Source organism: Vidua chalybeata, chromosome 5 (genome assembly GCF_026979565.1).
Source record: "Vidua chalybeata isolate OUT-0048 chromosome 5, bVidCha1 merged haplotype, whole genome shotgun sequence".
Lineage (NCBI taxonomy): Eukaryota > Metazoa > Chordata > Aves > Passeriformes > Viduidae > Vidua > Vidua chalybeata.
Window position 1 is genome coordinate 18,496,412 of NC_071534.1, and position 13,900 is coordinate 18,510,311.

General features: G+C 51.8%; 1 long non-coding RNA gene across 1 annotated transcript; it reads right to left on the reverse strand.

The window, feature by feature from the left end:
• Positions 1 to 4,370: 4,370 nt before the first annotated feature.
• Positions 4,371 to 5,128, reverse strand: LOC128787812 (uncharacterized). The gene is made up of 2 exons (XR_008430862.1): positions 4,699 to 5,128; positions 4,371 to 4,591 (listed from the first exon to the last, which is right to left on the reverse strand). It is a non-coding gene; the product is annotated as an uncharacterized LOC128787812 (long non-coding RNA).
• Positions 5,129 to 13,900: the final 8,772 nt, after the last annotated feature.

Here is a 13,900-nt window from a genome sequence, read left to right on the forward strand (position 1 = left end):
AGCAAAGGGAGCATCAAGGTACATATGCAGGCTCTGTCCTCCCTGTTGTGAATGTTCATCCAAGGTGACTTCCCGTAGTAGGGTGGGCTTGAGGCTGGATGTGAGAACATGCAGTAATGATAGTGGTCTGATTTCGTCTTTCTTTGTAAACTCTCACTGCTCAGTTTCAATCAGAATTTCTGTACAAGAGAGCTTCTCCTTTTTAGCAAAAGGAGATGAGATGGCTGAGGGAGGTGCTGAAATGCCTGTCATGCCCCACGTGTGCTGCTGGCTGTGTGACCCAGCTTCTGTAGCCCCACCATGCTCCTGTTAACTCCTGCTTGAGAGGTGCCTCAAGTTCCTCATGCTGCCTCCTTAAAGAGCTGTTGAAGGGAGCTGCTCTGAATGTCCTTGAGGAAACCAAACAAGGAACTGGAGCTGACTCCCACTGGCATTCCCCATGCCTCCTCAGCCCCTCTAGCCTAAATTTCTTCCTGGGAGAGCTTGCAGTGCCCTTGGTTTTGCGAGCCCCAGGAGCTGGGCTGCTGCTCATGCCTACTGTGTGCCGCGTGACTGTCACACTGCACTAGGCGACAAAACTATTTTTTCCCCTTTGTGTCTCAAACCCCTTGTAATCATTTATCTAAAGCATGCACAACGCTTGCCCTTAGACATGTTTTTGGAAATGGAAAATCAAGGGTGACTGTGCCTTCCTGATCCTTACCCTGCATTTGCTCAGCTGTGACGCAGGGAGGCATGGAGCCTTTCCCTTTTTGGGCACAGGTAGGGCCTGGAGTTGGTTTACAGATGATAGCTGCGCAGCCTGAGCAGGGATTAGGGAAGAGGTTTAGTATAGCCTTGTTCCTCCTGAGGTATTTGTCACTGTGCTGTCACAGGGAGCAGGAGGCATGTAGGGAGTTGAACCCCATATAGTGCAGTGTGCAGGGATGTGCCTTCCATCAGCCTTCAGAGGGGGGCTGCTGGAGCCCCGTGTTGGGCCAGTGCGGGGTAGTGCCTGGGTGTGGGAGTGTTTGCCAGATAATTGGACAGTGACCGAGTCAGTCCTCGAGCAGCTTGCTCCAGCAAGGCATGGCAACAAGATGGGACTTGTCTCCTGAAACCTCCGACGCAAGGGGCGTGGGGGTATTGTTTAGACACTCGTCATAGGGGACTCCATTATTAAGAAGGAAACTTGCAACTTGAGTCACCAAGAAGGCGGGCTTCTGCCTGAAAGGAAGAGACAGCTCAGGTAGAAAATGCCACACTTCAGCCTAGGGCTTTTCAGTCTGTGACAGCAACAGCAGCAGTATCTGACTTGAATTAGGCTGCTGGTGAGTAGGAAGGGGCTGGTGCCCAGAGGAAAGCCTTAGACAAGCATGAAAGCCATTCTCTGGACTGTGTTTAAAATACAGGTTCAGCAAAATAGCTTGAGTTTAGTTCAACAGGAGAGGATCTCCTGCTACCCCAGAGCCTCCTGGAGACTTGGGATTATTGGGATTGAATAACACATGGCATGGGCGCTGCCAACAGCGGGTGCCTCCCCGTGTCCCAGTGCTTGCTGACGTGCCAGGACCGAGAGGTGGAAAAACACCACTAGTGGGGGGGCCAGGACCCGCTGAGTCCTTGGCATCCCTGAGGAGTTTTCCTGCCAATGCCACCTGCTCCATGCTCACATGGCTGCAGCCGCAGCACTGCCCATGACCCCAGCGGGTTTGAGGGGCAAGGTTGACGCCACGGTTGCAAAGGGCTAGACAGGTCTTTCCACCCCACGTGTGTCCTCCACTGGAGCACAGGCACCAGCCCAGCTGCAGGCTGTGGCCAAGGTTAGCCACCTCCAAAACCTTGCGTTTTTTCCTTTAGTTTTTGTGGCAGGGCTCCAAGTTAAACACAACCGGGAGCATGTTACCCCCAGCCTTGCAGAGCTGTTCTTCCAGTGTCCTTCCACTGCTGCCTGTGTTGTCATCTCCAGAAACTTGATATTTTTATAAAGCTGGTGAAGAATGAACCTTTCGCCCTCCATCCCTAAGACACTTCAGTAAAGGATAAGCCCCATCTGGCACACATCGTGCTTTTGAGTTGTACTGGTTAGTGAAGGGCACATTTTGTGTGTGGCCATTGCCAGTAGCGAAAGTGACTCCAGCATGGTACATGCATATGTCAGGAAGGAATGTGTTCTTTTTTCTTCTCTAAGAAGCCCTCAGAAGGCACAGGAACAAGGTAGGAAAAGAGTGTGAGGATTAAATTTTGCCTCTTTGCCTTGAGAAGGGGCAGGGAATGGTACAGGTGAAAGTGTGGGGGGAGCTTTCTCCCTCTTCACCGAATGCTGAGAAGGCAAGAGTAGTCCCCATGTTATTCTGCAGCTGCTGGGTCCTAGTTGGTGGGGGGGCATTTGTGCTTATTTTTGTTGGCCTCACACTGCTGGCACAGTTTGACTGCTGAAGGAAGCAGATCCTCAGGAGGGAATGTGTCCCTCCCACTTGGCAGGGTGTTTCCACCAAGGACAAATTTTCCTTCAAGTGAATCAGCCAGAAACTGCTTGCAGAAGGTGCAGCTGGGGCTTTCATCAGACAAAAATGAACCTGAAATGACCCATGCAAGGTGTAGGGAGAGCAATGGGTGATGTTGCTGCAGCAGGAAATGCTTCTTTCACAGGCCTCACATGCAGAGCTCAGCAAATTCATGAAAGGGCCAAGTCCAGCTTCCCTCAGCAACAGGCATTCTTGCATTTCCTGAACTTCCTGCGGTTCAGTGTCAACACATGCTGCTGCAGGCTCCCTCAGAGGCATGAGTGGCATCACAGCAGGCCTCAGGCACCTTTCCAAAATCTACCAAGGTCATCCTCTGTCCCTGCCTGTGCCCAGCATTGCTGGGCTGCTGAGCTACAGCTGGGAGGACGCTCCAGACATCCCCCACAACATCCAAAGTGGCAGTGCTCGCACAATGCACTGGGCAACTGAGGGGCACACAGAAAAATTGGGGGGAACCACAGAGACCTAATCTGCCAGGGGAGAAGTGGGGTTGGCATCCTTGTGGGGATAGACTGGCAGCACAGTGGAGAGCACAGGGAAAAGAGCAGCAGTGATGTCTGGAAGACCACAAACATGAGCCAAGGAAGGACTGAGGAGCAGAGGGAAGGAGGACAGCACCCCAGGGACGTCTGAGGTGTTTATACACAGGTGCTAATGTTACGGGGAGGCAAGGAAGGCAGGAACTCTCCTCTTCCCATCCCTACCTGGTGAAAAGGTGATGTTCCCGGTGACCCAACATGGGCAGCAACTGCATGGGCCTTCTTCCTTGCAAGCACAGCCAAACAGAGCTTCCTCATCCCCACCTGGCTCCCTGCTTGTTGAACTCTCATACATGATCCTCCTCCAACTCTCAGTCTGGGCTGGTCCTGGCACAGTGTTTCCCCTCTGGGGGCCTGGCCAGATCTTAAAGGGGGACCATGAGTCACGGTGCTTTTGTTGTGTCCAGCACAGATGTGGAGATGCCAAGGCTTGGGGGAGGCTGTGGCTTCACTGCACTCATAGGGAGTACGAGCACTGGGCTGGCAACCATTGGTCTCTTCGGCTGCCTCACACTGATCCTCGAGCGCCAGGAGCTGCTCTGAGTGGGAAAGGAGGTGATGCAAAAGGATGGGAGGGAGACATGCTGGGGAAGGACAGCTTATCCCTTGCAGCCATGCTGCTGCCAGCTGCCACTGAGGAAGGGAAAGGGCTTGACAAATCCAGACAGAATAGGATTTAACAAAACAAGACCAGAAAGAACACAGGTGGTGATGCTCCAAGGCAGAGCTGAAGGTGATCTGCACTGCTGAGGAGAGCAGTATAAGCCATCACTGTTGGAGAAGGCATTGGATGCTATAACCCACAGTCTAAGTGCTAACACATCAGCACAGGGAACCACAAATTGCTGGTTTTTAGAAACATAAACAAAAAAAATTTCTTACTGTCTGGATTATAAATCACACCACAGATCAACCATGCAAGAGAGACATCACTTGGTTCTTCAAATGAGAGACTTGACCATTGAGAATAACCAGTAATAACCAGTCAAAGCCAGCTAAGAAAGATTATTTTATTTTGATAAGGCTTTATTTTTAATCTTGGAATTAATGTCTTCTCCAAAGGTACAGTGCTCTTTGAAAAATCAGATTTTCTTTCATGGAAATACTTGTTATGTAAATTTTTTGACCAGTCACAGAACTTGAGTAGAAACCCTCCCAAAGTCAGTGGTTATAGAGGTGACAGTGGGGGCTACAAGAGCTCCATCACCAGCAGAAACAATACAGCATATAACCAGCATGTACTCCATCAGTCATACGAGGCCAGTATTTATTGAAGGAGAAAGCCACTGACCACAGCTTCATGTGAAGACACAGACATCACAGCTGAAAAGATTTTGTTGCTGTATATTTTTAAAGAAATTACTCCAGGCTTCCCAGTGTGCAACTTAAAATGCTATGAAAGGACCCAAGTTCATCCAAGCTTAACTCCAGTATTGTGGGGTGCCTTAGACTGAACTGTTGACTCACTGAAGGCACAGGGTAACTGCTAAGACCTGTGGATTCTCCAGCAGCACGTGATTGATCTCTACCTGTGATGGAGCTTTCCTGGAAAGTGGAATGAACTGGTTGAATGAGGCCATGTGAGGGCTACAATAACAGTCTTCAAAGCGTGACTAGGAAGTGGAGGTCTCTGTTAGTAACTGTGTGCTGACCTTGCCTTGCCTGGCCAGTAGAGCTTCATAGTCCAGAACTGGTTTGAGCTAGATATCTTCTTTTAACATACCTGGAATGTGCTACAAAGTTGCACAAGTATCTTCTCCAGAGAGGCTCTGCCCTCATAGGGCTGCAAGAGCTGTTGGGGGTGGGCCCCAAGAGGAAGCCACAAAAGCCAGACCACAGCACTACACTGGAGAAGACTGTGTCACCTCATTGGTGTGACAAAGCTTCCCACAATTGGCTGGACGTGCCTTTTGGCTTCCACAGCCAGGAGGTAAAAGGGCAAAGGGAAGGAGTGTCACTGTGTTTGCCTGGATGATAAAAACCCAATGATTTTATCCAGTGACGTTTGTTAACCTTGACAAAATTGAGTACAGGGAGCTGGCTCTGACCTCACAAAACCCCCCCAACAAACCCTTCCCAAGTGTTTTTCTATGATACAACTCTGTTGTGGAAGGTACAATTAGCAAGCCCCTCCTCTCCCCCCCCCCCCCCCATTAATTTCACCGTCTTTAATGTTATCCTTTCTCCCTGCAAAGGTCTGCAGACAGAAAGGAGTCTCTACTGCAGGCTGTGCTGCTCCCCTGCCAGCCAAATGCACAGGGAGCTTTTTCTTTGCTCCCGTGCCTGGTGAGACCACTCTCTTAACCTGCAAATACTGGTGGGGGAAGTGGTAATTGTTCCTCCTAGAGGTAATTGGCACTTGGCAGGATCTTACTCATCTTTGTGGTGACAGGGGCTGGCTTTCTAGGCTCTTGCACCAGCAAAGCAGGCTGCAGGGCTGTGGCTTTTCACCCTGCAAACATTTAGAAGCCTCTTACCCAGGGGTGCCTCACTCCTGGAGCCTGCCCTGCCAAAGCGTTTACTCGTGCTGGGTGAATGCTGGCCTCTTCACACTTTGCCAAGCAAAGCAGGTCTGACCTCAGGGAGTTAAACACTCAAACTGGCCCACAGATGAGTGTGTCTGCTCTGCTTTGTGGATCTTTTCAGCAGGTGGAGTAGAAAGGAAGGTGAACAGATGTGACTGCACCCCTGTAATGTTTGCTGTTATATGCACATGCTGCCAAAGGCTATAGGAAGACCCCAAGGGTATGGAAAGGCTTCCCAGCCCTCTGGATATTACACCAGCTAATGCCACTATGGGTGCTACATTCCCCACATAGGAGCTCATCCACCTGGGGAACTTGGGAAGCATCCTTCTCCAAAGCCCTATCCTTCTCTTCTCCCTCACCTCTCTCTATCTTCCTTGCTCCAAGGGATTATTTTCCCTAAATGCTGGGGCCTGATCCTAGGAGCAAACAGCAGCCAGCAGTAGGGTGTAAGGGAGAGTTCTGCCATTAGTGAGCAGCCCTGTCTCTCCCTTTGACTCCTGCTGTACCTATCCCCCTTGTGCCATTCACCTGCAAGCAGCTGATTCCCCTTTCCCCCCCTCTACAGCTCTTCCTGGTCTTCTCCACTTCCCACATATGCCTTGCCTGTCTGGCAACAGTTGCCCTCGATGTAGCGAAACAGCATTTCCAAAACCATCGGCCTCAGCAGGTAGCTGTGGGAGCTGGTGGCTGCGTTGCACAGTGGGAGCGCTGGCTGCACACCAACCCATCCTGGAGCAGTTGGCTTGGCCGGCAGCCGCGTCCCTGCTCTGCTACCACTGCTGCAATAGCCCAATTAGTAGCTCAGGTGTTGCCACAGTCTTTGGCTGCAGCCCAAGAGCTAATGATGGAGCAGGTGGCAGATGTGAGGATTGCAGAAGCCTGGCTAGGAATGAGGGGAGCACATTTGAACCAGCTTGTTAAGACCAGTCTTTGCAGACCAGCTGGGATGATGGGTTTTGCAAGGTGTGTTCTTGCTTTGCAGAAATCTCCAAAACAATCTTCAATCTCTGAAGGATGTTGCAGCTGCATTTGGCTCTGCCACCCTTCCCAGGATGTCCAAAATTATTTTGGGATTACAGCAGTGACTATAGCTGTGGTCACTGGTTTACAGCAGGAGGAAAACTCATTAAACCCCAAAGGTGTTTAATCAGAAGCAAAGTGGCAACAAGGCATTTACATGTCACTCATGTTGGTGCAACATGATGATAGAGGGGAACAAATGTCATTGTCTGATGAAAGAACCTCTGTATTATGAAATTCCTGCACTGTGTGTCTCCCACAAGTGGCCTGAGGCACTTGGGAATTACTGATCCCAAAGCAAAGCTGAGGAGAGGAGAGGAGAGGAGAGGAGAGGAGAGGAGAGGAGAGGAGAGGAGAGGAGAGGAGAGGAGAGGAGAGGAGAGGAGAGGAGAGGAGAGGAGAGGAGAGGAGAGGAGAGGAGAGGAGAGGAGAGGAGAGGAGAGGAGAGGAGAGGAGAGGAGAGGAGAGGAGAGGAGAGGAGAGGAGAGGAGAGGAGAGGAGAGGAGAGGAGAGGAGGAAACTGTCTAGAAGTGTACAGGCGGTGCAGTAAAGAATGTGCAACTTGGCATGCAGCAAGAGCTTGAGGAGCTTTCTCCAAGCAGGTTGAAGAACTGGTTAAAAAGAGGCTTAGAGCTATGACCAAAGAAGCTGTTGATGCAGTTTGACTCCTGCTGTGCTTACAGAAGCAGGAGTTTGTACCTTCTTTGTAGGCAAACAGGATTATGTCAAACTACCTAATGCCATCATTCAGTTCTCTTACTAATGGAAACATTGAGTATGGGCTAATTGCTCGAGCCAAAAAGGGAGGCAGGTTTTTATGATCACCATGCTGTGTTACCCTACAAGTACACACTGCTCCTTTCAGAGCTCTGCATAAAGCAGGAGTATAGATCCAGCTCTGCTTGCTTATGCTTGAGGAGTCAGGATACATGGATCATCTGAATCTTCTCCATCCCAAGCTCCTGTCTTTGCTGTCCTTCCCCAGGGCCTGTTTCCACATCTGCTCCACTCAGTATCAGAGCTGACTTCTGTGGGAGTATTACGGCCCTTGGGTGTCAGGCCCTCAGTGGGTTGCAAAGAAAAGGAGTGAAAAAGTCTGCTCTTGGGTCTGCATTTGTTATATTGATGCTTCTTTCCCCCAGTGGCTCCAAAAACACCCACTGCTGCTGAAACACAGCCCCATCTTGAAAAGAGCTGTGTGACAGTGGGTATCACGGCAGCCATTTTGTACTAATAACAATAATTTTGTACTAATACCATGTCGTGGTAGGGAAGACAGAAATGACTAATTAAAATGTTGCAGAGATAGTCAAGTCATGAGAGCATTACTCAAGTGCAATTTAGCTGGGAAGCTGCAATTCACAGCTCTGCTATTACAAAAATACCACAGGGCTTAATTGGACACATTGTTGTCAAGGTATCAGGGTAGCATCCTGCCTGAACACAGCTCCAGGCTACCCACCATCCAGACTGGGCATCGGGTCAGAGCCTTCCACTGCTGGCTCCCAAGTGGTTGGTGCAAACTTCAACAACTCCAACAAGTATCGTTTTTTCTGCCCTAATACCAGGCAGGCCTAAGGTATCAGCTTGCAAACAAACTCATAGTTCAGAGTGGCATCCTTAAGATTAGGGTAACAATATCATTAGTGGGAAGTCTAGCCAAGCAAATGAGATGGAGGGAGGGGAAAGCAAAGGGTAACACAAAGAGACAGAGCAGCCTTCCAACAGGCCAGAGAAAGGAGGCAGGAAGGACCTGGGTATGAAGAGGACAACAGCTCCCATACCTGGCACATTTCTCTCCTGCTGTTGCTGTCTTGGAAGAGATGAGCTTGGCTTCTTCTGGAAATGCCTAGTGAGCAATTACCACAAATACCTTCCCTGATACATTCTGTGACACTGTGAATCTAAATGACATATGTTACAAGAGAGAAAAAGTGATCTTGCATGGGCTCAACAAGGCATTTCACCTCTGTGGAAAAGGCCTTCCCTGAAAGGCTAATGTGGGTCCAGGCCTGCACAAGAGGCAGCAGAAGCAGCCAGCCTTTGGGAAAGGGCTGTTTTGATCCCGAGGGGCCTGGTCCAAAGGAAGAGAAAGAGGAGGACACATCCTAGCATCTCAGTGCCCTGCAACCAGTGACAACAGCGTTGAGCTTTTACTGCCCCAGACTGGGAGATCAGAGGTGCAGTCTGCTCTGGGCCAGAGAAAATCACTTGTGTGAGGAAACACAGATGAGATCTTCTGTCTAGCTGGCCTGCACATGGTGCCCCTGCAAAAGTCTGCTCTGCTCTCTCAGCTCCTCGTGCTGACTGCAAACAGGGATGTCACACTCACCAGAGACACCTCCTTTTCCATATGTTATAAATGCCCAGTTTTGCCTCAGCTTGGCCAGCAGCAGCTCCTCAAACTTCCTGCCAAGGCTGACTGTTACTTACCACCTCTTCTCAGTGAGGCACAATGGCAAGGCCCGGCCTAAGCACAGTGTGTGCCCAGGGTCTCAGTTGGTGCCAGTGGGATGCAGCGGGAGAACGAACCTCAACTCATTTACAGGCTAGCAGCCTTGCAGCAGGTCCAGCTGAATGATGCAGAGCCAGGGAGGACAAAGAGTAGGACTTACTCACTGCTCTGGGATGTCAGTCCTAATGGAAAACAGCAGTGAGGAGTTAGAATATGCCATAAATATTTACTAGCTAAGGCATCCATTTCCCCAACAGTTGTTAGAAGTCCTTAGATGCTTGAAATTTCAGGATTGGACTCCATCTTCTGTTCCAGCCTTAGGAGAACCCAAGCACCATCCCAGCACCATCCTAGTGGGTCCAGGTCATGCCTCCTGTGCAGCATGGCTGCCAAACCAGCCCCAGATCTGCCGAGTCCCCAGGCAACACAGTCACCTCCCCGTGTGAAGTATGGTTGTTTTGTGGATGTGGAAATAGCCCAGGACGGGCCGCATTGTTCTTCCCACTGACAGGGGCTGCTGAGAAATGTCAAGGTTTCCCTTAGCTCTGGGAGAAGCTAGCCCAGTCTCAACCTGTCTTTCAGTGGTTGGCCCTCCACATGCAAACTCTGGGGTCCAGCAGCGCGTTCCTTCTCAGCCTGCACAGCACAGGCACGTGATAAGGAGACACACTTTAAATAACCACACTACAGTGACTCATGCCTTACCCAAGGCAGTCTGGCTGCTGGCATATAAAGCATGAAAGCCGGTGATCTTTGAAAGAAGAGAGGTTCCTACAGTGAGCAGACATATGGCTCAGTTCCTGGCCAGAAGGTGGGAGGGTTTCTAAATGAGATAGGCTGGGAAGCTGAAGCTCGCAGGTGTAGAGCAGTGGCCTCCCCAGCGCTGCCCAGCTCTGTCCTCCTGACCTGCTGCCACATGCGCAGCCCCTTGTCTCTGGAATTTCCCTGAGCTAGCAGTTTTCCAAGCTGAGGAGACTTGATGGGGGTAGGGAAAAAACATGCGGGAGCAACGCCTGAGCCTAGCATGGCTGACATGGAGGGACGTGGAATGCTCTTTTGCCCTTTGCAACATTTGTCCTGTAGCACCGAGGTGGCAGAAGAGGATAGGCAGTTCTGGTGGACCCTCATCTTTCCCTCTAGCACTTCAATCATCCTCCATTTCCCCAATCCCCAACAGTTCCAGAACTGCCCTTCCCACCCTGCCTCCTTCTCAAAACTCTCCCCATCCCCTCAGCCCCCTTCTCACACCAGCTCCCCTCAGCACTGTCCCATCCTTCATTGCCTGTCCCTTTCCTCCTCCCCAGACCTATCCTCCCACACCTCCTGTGCTTCTTTTCCAGCTCCCCTCCCTGGAAAGCTTCTCTACAATCCTTTTCTCTGCTTCTCTCTGCCATCTCTGCACCCCTCCTTCCTTGTCTGCTGCCTGAGGCCACATCTTCCCCTCTGGAAAACAGTCACCCCTCAGGACCTACTGTGGTGTTTCCCACAGACCTCCTCACAGCTGCCAACCCTTTCTCACAGCTGTTTCCTCCAGAAGCACCACAGTGGCTTGGCAGGCTGGACCAGCTTTCTGCTAGCAGCCAATACGGAGGCCAGCCTTCATCTTGGGTTGCATCCTGCTCTCCCTCGCCTCCTCTCCAGACTGTGGCTGTGGCTGGGTTGCCCTTGACAGCCACACATGCTGCCTTCCCCAACCCACAGGCTGTTTTCAGGGCCTGGACACCCTGGAGCTGCTCATCGGCTTTGGCAGGGTAGCGTAAATGTCACGTCCCTGCCTGTTCCCAGCCTGATGCCTGTTCCCGGCCTGAAGCGATGCCCGCGTGTCTCCCATTATGTAAGGCGTAATGTGGATGGGAGCTGGAAGGCCTCGGGCTGGCTTGTGCACCAAGAATGACAGCTGCAAAAATGAGAGGGGAACTATTTTTAAACCTTCCCCTGCCCTCCTTCTCCAGCTCTTTTCCCCACAGCCTCAGCCAGGCTGTGTGGATGGCCAGCCCATGGGGGCAACTGGTCCTGCTGGGTTCTGCTGAACAGGTCCTGAGCAGTTCTTTGTACTGCCAGAGGTACATGCAGCACCTCAGCACAGGGCTGGTGTCCTCTTCCAGCCCTCCTTGGCCATCAACAGTGCCCCGACATTCTCTCCTTCACCTCTCAGAGCCCTGCTTGTCGGCAAGGACCAGCAGTGTTTCTTTCTTTCCCCCAGCCTCTCTCTGTAACTTTAGAAAGGTCATTCCCTTCTCCTTGAGCCACAGGGTTATCACAGTTCCTTGGAGAAGAGCAGAAGGGATCTAGACGGCAGAAAACCTACCTTCTACTGCAGAAACATGATACCCCAGCACCACCCTGTCCCTCAGAGTGAGGGCAAGAGACAGATGGTCTGGAGCAAGGGCCTGCATAATTGTCCCATCTCCCACTGAGTGTTGTTGGCACAGGGACCAGTAGGGAAGAGGCAAGGTGGGTGAGGAGCTGTCTAAGAAAGGGGCTCTCACAGTCACAGGGAGAGTTGTCAAAACCAGCAGTGTTTTGCCCCAGAATGCTGTAAACAAGACATCCCTCAAGTCGGAGCATTGGAAGAAGGTATGCAGAGGGTGGACGCTGCCCATGTGCCGCCAATTTGGCTCTGAATAAAGACTCAGTTCAAGGATTTGCCCATCAAAGAACTGTCTGGAGAGACCAGCAAGTGTGAGGTACCTCTTCACTTGGCATTGCAGATGCTGCTTTAGACACCCCTCCTCAGGAAAGACGGAGTTGGCCTGTAGGAGGTACAGAGCAGGCTTGTGAGTGGCCATTTTGAGTGTGGAGCTTGTTTAATCTAAAACAGGAGAATTTGAGAGGGGACGGTATCCATGTATCAAAAAGATATGCTAGGACAAATGTCTAATTTGTTCTCTTAGAAGCTCATCTGGATCATAAATACATTTAGAATTAAAATTAGAAAGAAGTTCCTAGCCAGCCATGGTATAAACTTCTGTGACAGCCTGTCAGGCTGGAAGGTGGGCAGAAGAAGCCTAATTTGGTAAGAGACTCAGCAGGCTGGTAGTCACTGCATGGTAGAAGAGGAGGGAGCCCAGAATAAGCCATACACAGCTCTGAAATGAACCTTGCAATCATGTCCCCAAACTGGTCCCCAGAGGGATTGGTACAGAGCTGAAACCGCAGTGTATTGCATCCTCTGTAAGCTGGTTACATACCATTAATGTTGTGCTTCAGGGTCATCCCAGATCTTTAAAGAGGCGAGAAAGAGGTCACCTCTTTTCCTTCTGGGTTTTTAGGAAATTAATTTACTTCGTTTCTGTAACCTCTCTGGCCACAGTAGCCACGGGGATGGGGTGAGGCAGGGAAGAGAATAGGGTGACTCCTGCTACTCTTAGTCCCGCTTTGCCTCACTCACAGGCTCAGGACAAAGCCAGCTGTAGGGCTAGGGAAGCATTTCCCTCAGGCCTGGTGTGCTGTGGCAACCTGGGGAGCTTGAGGTGTCGTTCATGATGGCAGGGAATGCCCTTCTGGGACTCCTTGGCTGCATTTCCCCTGTTGCAGGAGCTTGGGGAACACTTTTGCTCTCTCCCACTCACTCCAGCTGCTGCTCGCATCCTTAGGTTTCTGTGGACCTTGGCAACGGGAAGGGAGAGGTTGCCTTTAGTCAGTCAGGACATTCCCTGGGTAGTCCCGAAGTGTCTTGACTCAGGCAGGCCCAAAAGAGTCCAAAGCCTCAGCCCTATGTTTCAGCGCATCACGGAGCCCATACTGTCACGACAAGACCCTCAGCCTTTGCCACCCGCTATTTTTGCCTGCCCATTGTCCCAACTCGGTGCTGGGGCTGCAGGGCACACCGGCCCTGACGCGAGAGCCTCCGTGAGGGCTGCGGGGAGTCAGCTCGAAGGACTGCGGAAAGCTGTCGGAGCCCGGCAGGTACCGTAGCAGGAAGCTGAGGCTGCTCCTTACCCCGCTGAGCTCCAACCGAGCGCTGCCGGCCCGGCTGTGCCGGGAGCCCCGGCGACCGCCGGGCCCTGGGGCGGGCGGGGCCCGGACGGGGCGGTGCGCGCTGCGGCAGCGCCACCTCGCGGCGCCACGGGACGGCGCGGCTCGGCCGCCATTTGCGGCGCCGCGGGGCCGTGAGGGGAGGGCGGGCGCTCCCTGCCCGCGCCCCCAGACCGTGTCACACCACGGGATCGGCCCTGCAGTACGACTGCCGTCTTAGGACTTGATGAAGCCAGCCTTTCCTTCAGGATAAAGATTTATCCCAGTTTATCCCTGGCTGCAAACAGCGTGCAGAAACAGAACACCGGAGCAACCATGGCTTGATGGACTGAGGCAGTATGCGAACTTAAGAGATGAGATTACTTCTCCTCACATGATGTATTTTACATTTTACACCCTATAAAGCTCTAGGAACAAATTAGCAATCATCATGACAAAATAAATGCACCAGCAGACAACGAAGGCTGAAGCAGCAGCTGCTTGGAAGCCACGCACGTCCTTTTCCAGCACAGGTAGGTTGAGCAGCACCGAGGCACAGGCACAAGGCCACAGCACCAAGCCTGGGGCCACAGCACCAAGCCTGGGGCAGGGGAGCCCTGCTGCCGCCTCACTGCCGCCGTGGAACACGCACATGGATCTGGCTCAAAGCCTTGCTACTCCAGCCTTCACCCGGGGGTGGGGCGGGTGCTGGGCCTGCTCTTGCAAGCGGGAAGCATATTTCGGGAATAAAGCATACAGGAACCAGTTTTGATCATAGAAATTGTGATCAGTGACAGACAGAGGGATAAGGTATGTGAATTCACCTCTTGCAACATCTGGAATACTGCCAGTAACTTTCCACTCCACCTCCCAAGCCAGCCTCTTTCACCTCTT